Raw genomic sequence first — 10,075 nt, 5'->3', positions numbered from 1 at the left:
CAGTTAATTTTATCATCTACTACTTTATGGAAAGTGAATTTACCATTTTTCTCTTCCAGCACTCCTTGGTGAGTAGATAACAATTTATGATCATAAGAAATGTGTGATAGGATGGGGAGAAACTCACATGAATATAATTATCGGCAAATCTATTAAGACAGTTATCACATAAGTTAATTTAGCTATCATTTTGGATTCTCACTACCTTATACCCCAGGGATAGGGAACTGGGTTGTAAGAGCTTCGACTCTGCGGCGTAGGTCCGACACTTTATCCATCAAAGAGAAATATGGGGATGCTATAAACTTCATGAAATGTTGGAGCTTTGACCCTGAGACTAATCGCTTAGCTTCCAGGGTTATCTGCACACCCTCATGAATGAAGTCTGCAATTGCTACAAATTCATTCTCGGTAAATCCTCTAGTTGTCATAGCGGGTGATCCGATGCGAATGCCTCCTGGGACGAGTGCACTCTTATCACCTTTGTAATTCAACATTAGCACGTATAAGTTCAACAAGTGAGGAAGAAGCAAACAATAAATAAATGGAATAGGATAGGGCTGCCAAAGCAAGTCTCACCAGGCACTGAATTTTTATTAAGGGTAATAGATGCCAGGTCAAGAATCTTCTCCGCCCGAGCCCCATCGATCAATACCCTATTAAGAAGAGAGAAGTTAAATACTATTAATAAGGTAAATAGCACAAAAGGGATCCGCTCCCTCAAATATCTTGCTCAATAGTTGAAATAATAACCTAGCCAAAAGCAATTGAGAACAAACTCAAGGTTAATATGTCACAACACTTTTTCTTTGGAGATATACCAAACCGAAGAATACAAACATAAAAAAATATTAAGGGAAAATATTCAAGAACCCCCTGTGCTTTTGCAAATTTTGCTTTTTAGATCTGAGTTTACAAAGATTTTAAATCTGGGACTTCTAACCATTACCTAAAATAAATAACAAAAATGACATGCATACTGTATTATAACATTGTCATTAAAAATATTAATTTTTAATCAAAGGGGTGGCTGGCTCATGGCCACCCTAGTGTTGTAGTTTCTATTCAATTTTTAATGGGAACAGTATAATAGTCTTTACATGTCATTCTTGTTATTTATTTGAGAGAAAATTGACTAGAGGCCTTAGATTTAAAATCTTTGTAAACTCAAGTGTTAAATTGACCAAATTGAAAACTCAGTCTTAAACTCAAAATTCGAAAGAACACCTTTCCCAAATATTAATGGGTTCATTAATGATCAAAAGATTGGTTCTTGTTGGAAAACATGGAAGGCATATCATTCCCTGCCTAACACATAAACATCATGTTATAGCATTGACTTGTAATTTGACTAATCAAGTGCTCAAGTAATAATGCCAAAAAAATGTTCATAAGCCAAGAGACAAATCCTGAGTAGCGGCATTTACATCAGCAGGAAAATACCAGCATCCAAGTCTACAAACTAAAAAGAGATGACGCAAGTGGTCTTTGGGCCTGCCACTTTCCCCATATGTACGGGAGTGATGGGGTTCATATTCTGCTGGGTGCATGAGTCAATTATGCAACGATAATAATAATAATAATAATAATAAAACATAAAAGCCAGAAACTTACCAGTGGCCTTAGATCGACAAGAACCAAGTGATTATCACTACCGCCAGAAACCAACTTATATCCTAATTCGGTCAATCGGCTAGCAAGAGCTCTGCAATTTGAAACCACCTACAAGACAATAATTATGATAAATATGATTATTATGGCATACCCGGTTCCAAGTTCTGATTGTAAAGGGAAATGAAGTACCTTGTTCTGGTAAGCCTTAAACTCTGGGGACTGTGCATGCTTCAAGCAAACTGCAAGTCCTCCAATTGTGTGGTTATGAGGACCTCCCTGCATAGGTAATTTTCCTTTTAATATGTTACACAAATAACTTAAAAAGTTGAAAGGCCCTAAACATGGAACGGCAAAGAAGTAACAACAACAACGGTAACAATAAGTAATAAGAATATAACAACATCAACATTAATAATAATGATAGCTTCTCATAACAGAGTAAAAGAGAAAAGTCTAGCTGACCTGTAAACCTGGGAAAACTGCATTGTTGATGGCAGAATCTAAATCAACTCCGAGAACAGTATCCTTCTTGAAGAAGATCATGCCACCTCTTGGACCTCTTAAAGACTGGAGAAAAATGTCTAAATTTATCAGGTCATGTTTGTGCACATTACAAGATAGTACAAGATTTTCAGAGGATTGATGATATTTTATCAGTATACTCTCAGATCAAAACTCAGTTGTCACTTAATTGCACCAAAAGTAAGGAAACCAAAACCAAAGAACTGAATTGGAGCGTACAGTAAAATTGGAAGAATGTGACACATACCTTGTGTGTTGTTGTGATCACAATATCACAATACTCGAAAGGATTAGCAACAACAGATGCAGCAACAAGTCCGCTAATGTGAGCCATATCCATCATGAGAAAAGCACCAACAGCATTGGCAATCTTCAATATCAAACTTAATCGGTCAGTTACTGAGTTGCTAGAAAGGGAAAGTTATCTAGACACAATATGAACCCAACACATGACAGATATTATTGGAAAACAAGCATAAACCTAAAACCCTTACCTTCCTCATGCAATGATAGTCAAAATCTCGAGGATAAGCACTAGCACCGGCAATAATGAGTTTTGGTCGAAAAAGAGTAGCAGTTTTTTCAAGCATGTCATAATCAACAAGACCTGTTTCATATTTAAACAAAGTTAGAATTAACCCCCGGTCAATGAATCAATCATTCTATCCTTAACAAGTTTGATAACAGAATTGCAGCACCTGTAGATTTGTCAAGTCGATAAGGCATAGACTCAAAATAAATTGATGTGCCCGATACCCGTCTTTTAGGAGTCATGAATCCATGAGACAAATACCCCCCATGGCATGGGGTAAGTCCAAACCCTAAGTTACAAGTAGAGATATGTAAATCCATGTATCCCAAGAGAGCAAATTCTAACAACAAAAGCTAAAGTGAAGTGAGGATAAAAATTTACCATTAACCGGTCATGAGGCTTTAATATCGCTGTATAAACCTCAAAGTTAGCAGGAGAACCAGATAACGGCTGAACATTAACACCCCACTTCTTTCCATCTACTTGAAATGCTTCCAAAGCCCTTTGTTGACACAGTGTCTCAAGGTCATCTATGTACTCATTGCCACCATAGTACCTGAGTTATACAGTAAAACTATTAGCAAAAAAAAAAAAAAAAACACACGAACACACACAAAATGCAACCACCTCCCTTAAATGAACAAAATATACCTTTTACCTGGTAGTCCTTCAGAATACTTGTTTGTCAGGCATGAGCCAACTGCTTCCATCACTGCTCGAGACGTAAAATTCTCTGAGGCAATACGCTCAAGGCTTTTGAACTGCCTCTCCTTCTCCTTGTCAATTATTGAACGGACTTCAGGATCAGCTTCACTCAAGCCATGGTCTACAAAGTTGCTTCCATTACCTATATTTCATAACATGCAATTCCACGCAAAACAGTCAGCCTTGACTAAATCCTGCTAATCAATGGTCTGCTATTAATTATCAACATTAAGGATTGATTTTTTCATATGCTTCTGATTAACAGAATGCACTATATGTGAATAAAGCACAAATTTTATCAGAAATAATTATTTACACCTATCATTAGATAGTAGGTAGGAACCTCAAGAGATGAATGAGTATGCCAATGGAATCAGATCCTTGCAAGAAAATAGCAGTCATTCTTGCCTATGCTAGAAACAGATGCTCAACAAGTACAAAATTAGTATATATAAAATTTCCAGATGGATGACAGAACCTAATTGAAGAAAAAACTATAAGAATAAAAACACCTATCCTTATCTAGTCAGATAAGATAGAGATGCAAAAAGTAGAACATAGCTCAGTTTCTAACTTAAGATGGCCACTAATACCGGCATCCTGATGTCATCAAGATAAAACTTAACATTACACTATAGTTATAAAGACAGTATGTCAACATCAATCTACTTTTGACAAATCTATGCTTCTCCTACATCGTCATTTATAGTGAGTCCAGAAATTTTACAAATATCTAACACTAAATAAGTTTTGGTGTTCAAACACGACATGTCATCCTCCTAACAAACGCTCAACGCTCATCCTAGCCGGATCTACGACTAAAGCTAGACTAGACATTCCTAACAAAACATTGGGAACAAATACATAATTTACACAACCATATCATCAGGGATGCATATTGAAGAAACCAATAACACACCAAGGCAAAACAAATGCCCACCCTCTATGATTTTACCACTAATAAGAACCAGAAACAGTAACCACTTCTTGCTTGGATACCATTATGCTAGTGTTAGATGCATATGGTCGTGGAGTCCAAACGTTAACACCTCTTCTTAAGGAGGCGTTTAACGTTCATGTGAGCCACCTGCAACAACTCAAAACACTCATACACAATATACAAAAAGGAAATTACTTTTTTTCTTTTTTTTCAGAAATTCGTTGTAAAGTATGCTCCCTCCAATTTCAGGCACAAAGACAGAAGAAGGTGGCCTCCCAGTAACCAAACTTCCTTCAATACGAGAACACCTACAGGGTTTCATCGAATTGACTATTACATGTTGCGGAAATCCAACAACACTGGACCCTTTTGGAATAAAATTTGATCCCTTGGTCCAAATAAGCTGTTGAACCGAACCTCTCACTGCAGCTCCACTACAAGCCTGCATCTTGGCGTCCAATACTAGACTTCACACCCTTCCTACACCTTACAAATAAAAGAATGAGCATAAAACTCAACCCAATGCATATTAATTTGCTGCCATATTGAACAACTACAAATATGCATTAAAAGGTCATATACAATCATCGATTGAAAGCCAATAACAAAACTAGGAACCAAAACAATCATATTTTACATAAAAAAAAAAAAAAAGAAAAATAAATATTTGTTTAAATATGCATATTCGAGAGAAAAAGTAAATCATACCGTAGACAATCGCAGGATTAAGGCAGAGAGGCCTACCTTTGTCAAAAAATTTCTCGGGTTCTCGCGTATGAGCTAAACACTAGGAGTGTCAATCCGGTCCGATTTTTCGGTTTTTGAAGAAAATTGGTTTTTGGGCTTATTTTAGGTGTTGGGCCTAAAATAAGCCTATTATTTTTTTCATAAGTTGACTCATTTTTAGAAAAAATCTATTAGTCTTTTTGTCTAAATTAAAGAGGATTTGTTGTGATTGTTCCAAATAATTAACAAAAAAACCTAAAAAAGCTCAAAAATCCTAAAAATCAATGTTTTTAATATAATATATATTATATTAAAAACATTAAAAAATATTCATAGAGATTATCATAAGCGTAAATTTTTTTTTTTTTAAAATATATATATATATATATATATATATATAATATAAACCCGGTTCCGGTATTCCCGGTAAAAACCGGGTACCGAAACCGGGGTACTCGATTTTTGGATTTTTCAAACCGGAACCGAAACCAGGTCCCCGGTTTTCCGGTAATTTTTGACACCCCTACTAAACACCAATTCTTTTGAAAAGCAAAGCCGCACACTTTTTGACGAAGAAATTTTTTTTTTTTTTTAAAAAAAAAAATCAATGAAAATGAAAATGCCACATCACTAGGTAAAGCATTATATAAAATAGAGATGAAAACACCGTAAAACAACTTATATCATCCCACTCCCATGAGGTTTTCACTGTGAAACTATGGCCACCCCTACTTCTCATTAAGACTTTTCCGATTTGATTCCCATATAACTATTCATCCATTCTCTTGGGCAGTGGAACAAACATAAATTGTAAGGCCAAGCAAGGTCAATTAGTGAAAAAATTGGCCCACTAAATTTACTCTATCAATATCAAACATAATGATTCAGCAAAAATTGCAAAAACAGAGCTTGGGAAGTGGAACAAACCAAACAGACAAATCAATTTTTTTTGTTGCAAAAACCTCACCTTGCTTGAAAGAACAAACCAAACAAAAAAAACGCAGTGGCCGGCGTGCGATGGGTTGTTTAATGTTTATTATTAGGGCTAGAAGATGTTGAACTAAGGTCCAAGTTTATATGAGGTTGGGCCTATAGAACCGTTCTATAGGCCCAAACATAGCCCATTAACAAAGGGACATCCTCTTTCCTGTCCTAAAAGAAGCTTAAACTCTTTTGTGGTTCAATCCCTAAAAATGAATTGATATTGAAATATGTATGCAATAGGTCGCGATTTATCACAAAATGAATTCCAAATTGTGATATTAATTGTAACAAAAATAGTTAACCTAAATTGTATGAACCACCAAGGAATGCACATAAGTGTTATACAAATTGGAAAAATATAGAAAATGAAAAATGCTACTAAAGTGTGTTACAACGTTACTTTCCTTAAGAAAATATTTGCCCCCACTAGAATTGGTATGCAACAGGGTTTACAGCAAATTTTTCTTCAGGATACAATGGAGCCCAGAAACCTCTGTGTTTTTAACTGCGTTCTGCACAAACGAAATTAAAACCCGAAAATACCCTCAAATTTTCTATTCCAATTAGAGACAAAAATAAATAATAATTTTAAATTTTAAAAATCAGATAGGGATATAAAGAGAATTGTATCTTATCAAAGATTAATCAATAATCTCTTAAAACAGATCAGATAATTTCAAATTTTGAAAATTAAACTGCTGTTTTGAATTTCGAAAAATTAAACTGATAATCCAACTGGCACTTAATCTGACCGTTAGATCTAAATAATTATTAATTATTTAATCTCAATCGTTAGATCAACAATTCAGTAGATCCAACTACTGGATCTACTTAAGAAGCATCCTACAATTTAGATCAAACCACTAGATTGAACGATCTTGACCGTCCAAAAATGAATGGTCATGATCAGATCGCTCCGAGCTCTGATGCTTCGTGCCAAGTGCGCCACTAGCGCCCTACAGCCCACACCACGCGCGCATGCGTCTGGTGCTTCGCACCGTACGGTAACATGTATTAGGGTGTATCCTAGCATAGTTCATTTAACAGTTTAAATGTGTTGGAACTTATAAATGCCAACAAAATCTTCACTCTTTCCAATGTGGGACAACTTTTATTCAATGCTCTTTAAAACCTTCCATTTAAAACATTCCCAAGACACAAAATAATATCTATATATATATTTATTTTGAAAATATTTCAACAATCCCCCACCATTTTCAAAATCAAAACAACTCAAGTAGAATAGGAAAAATCATGCATAAATGAAGGTGTCTTGAGGACTTGAACCTTCACTTAGTGATAGTATGTCAAAGCTAATCAGAATAACATGGTAGATAAACTTTGAACCAGCTATCCTAGTTGAGTAACCGGACATACCTCACGGTCCTCACATAAGCTTTCTCTTCTCTTTGGGTATTTTCTTTTTAAGCCTACATGTGGATTGGCTTTGTGTCTATATCCCGGTTTCATGAGCGCTCTAGAGACAATCCTAGTCTCATAAAAGGCGGCACTATCTCCGACACTCATATAGGTAGGCTCATTAGAAGTGTCCTGTAACAAATACACTTCAACAAAACTATGTTATAAGCCTATTAAATGCATAACACACAACCTCTATTGTAACATAACAGGTTCCAAGCACCCTTACCTTGGGATGTTTTATTAGTTTTAAAAACTAATATAAAATATGGTGCTTGCAATCACAACATATAGTGCACTTTAGCTCATTGAACTCAAGATCTTGAAATTTCAAGTGTTGAGTTGAGTTTCCACTATTGGTGATCTAATGGCATTAATCTCATCCCCTTTGATGTTTTCCACACCAAATCCCTTGCAAGTCCTTTAGTCAATGGATCTGCCAAATTTTGAATAGATCTCACAAAATTAATGGTAATTACTCCATCAGTGAGTAATTGCCTTACATAACTATGCCTTAAACCAATATGCCTTGATTTGCCATTATAGATATGACTATAAGCCCGTGATAGAGTAGCTTGACTATCACAGTGTAAAGACACTGGAGACACAGGTGTAGGCCATACAGGAATTTCCATTAATAAATTCCTCAACCATTCAGCTTCTTTGCTACAAGAAGCCAATGCCACAAACTCAGCCGCCATGGTAGAGTCTGTAATAAGGGTCTGTTTCTTAAAACCCCAGGAGATAGCTCCTCCACCAAAGGTGAAAATCCACCCATTGGTTGATTTGTGATCATCATTATCCGTGATCCAACTAGCATCTGTATATCCTTCCAATACTGTAGGATATCTGCTGTACAAAATACCATAATCCATGGTCTTTTTTAAATATTTAAGAATCCTCTGTACATCAATCCAATGAATATGACTAGGATTACTAGTATATCTACTCATTTTACCCACTGCATACACAATATCAGGTCTAGTGCATGTCATTGCATACATCAAACAACCAATAACTCTAGTATATTCCAATTGATCTACAGCTCTACCAGTATTAGGATACAATTTCATGCTATCATCAAAAGGTGTAGACACAGGTTTGCAATCAAATTGATTAAACCTTTTAAGAACTTTTTCAATATAATGAGATTGATTAAGAATTAATCCATTCTCATTTCTAACAATTCTAATACCAAGAATTACATCAGCAATACCCAAGTCTTTTATGTCAAAGCTGGAAGACAAGAAATTCTTAGTATTTTCAATGCTTTCAAAATCGATTCCAAAAATCAACATGTCATCAACATATAAACATATAATGACTCCTTGATTTTTATGAAACTTGCTATATACACACTTGTCAGAATGATGGATTTTAAATCCATTTGCTACCATAGCATTATCAAATTTTTCATGCCACTGTTTGGGAGCTTGTTTAAGACCATAGAGGGATTTAATTAATTTACAAACTTTTCGTTCATGATTAGGCATAACAAATCCCTCAGGTTGGTGCATATAAATCACTTCTTCAAGCTCACCATTTAAAAACGCAGTTTTAACATCCATTTGATGAATTTCAAAATTATAAATGGATGCAAATGCAATCAAAGTTCTAATAGTAGCAATCCTAGCAACAGGAACATAAGTATCAAAATAATCCAAACCTTCTTTTTGTTTAAAACCTTTAGCTACTAACCTTGCTTTAAATTTTTCTATGGTTCCATCTACCTTTAATTTCTTTTTAAAAATCCATTTACAACCAATAGGTATGGAATCAGGGGGTAGATCTACTAGTATCCACGTATGATTTCCCATTATAGAATCCATTTCATCATTTATCGCTTCTTTCCAAAATGCAGAATCTTGAGACTTCATGGCCTCTTCATATGTCAAAGGATCTTAATCTATATTAGGTGAGATCATCTTTTGTTTACAAGATGAATCTCTAGATCCTTCAACCAAATATACAATAAAATCTGGTCCAAAAGATTTTTCTTTTCTCATTCTTTTACTCCTCCTTATTTCAGAAGGTTCACTTGGCTCACCAGATTCATTGTTATTTCTAATTGGTTCCACCATCTTATCATTTATAGATGGAATTGATGTGAACCTATTTTCATAAAATTCTGCATCTCTGGATTCTATAACAGTATTTACCTCAACAGAATTATTAGGTTCAACAACTAAGAACCTATAACCCTTGCTATGTTGAGCATAACCCAAGAAAATACATTCAATAGCTTTTTGTCCTAATTTCCTGATTTTTGGTTCAGGTAATTTGACAATAGCCCTGCAACCCCACACCTTAAATAATTAAGATTGGGTTTTCTTTTCTTCCATAATTCATATGGGGTAGCCTTGGATTTCTTTTGTGGTACTCTATTTAAAATATAACATGCTGTAAATAATACTTCACCCCAAAAACTTTTATTAAGTCCAGAATTACAAAGCAAGGCATTTACTATTTCAACTAAAGTTCTGTTTTTTCTTTCAGCAACTCCATTTTGTTGTGGAGTATAAGCAATGGATGTTTCATGAATAATTCCTACAGATTCACAATAAGAAGGAAAATAGAATTCTCCTCCTCTATCAGATCTAAGGCATTTAATTCTGACATCACATTGATTTTCC

The 10,075-nt window shown here is 35.0% G+C and overlaps 1 pseudogene; it reads right to left on the bottom strand.

The window, feature by feature from the left end:
* On the bottom strand, positions 1-4,868 carry LOC132180064 (serine hydroxymethyltransferase 3, chloroplastic-like; annotated as a pseudogene).
* Between the last annotated feature and the right edge of the window lie 5,207 nt (positions 4,869-10,075).

Source organism: Corylus avellana, chromosome ca4 (assembly GCF_901000735.1).
Source record: "Corylus avellana chromosome ca4, CavTom2PMs-1.0".
NCBI classification, from domain to species: domain Eukaryota; kingdom Viridiplantae; phylum Streptophyta; class Magnoliopsida; order Fagales; family Betulaceae; genus Corylus; species Corylus avellana.
Note: the sequence above shows the minus strand (reverse complement) of the source record. Positions and strands in the feature narration are given on the sequence as shown.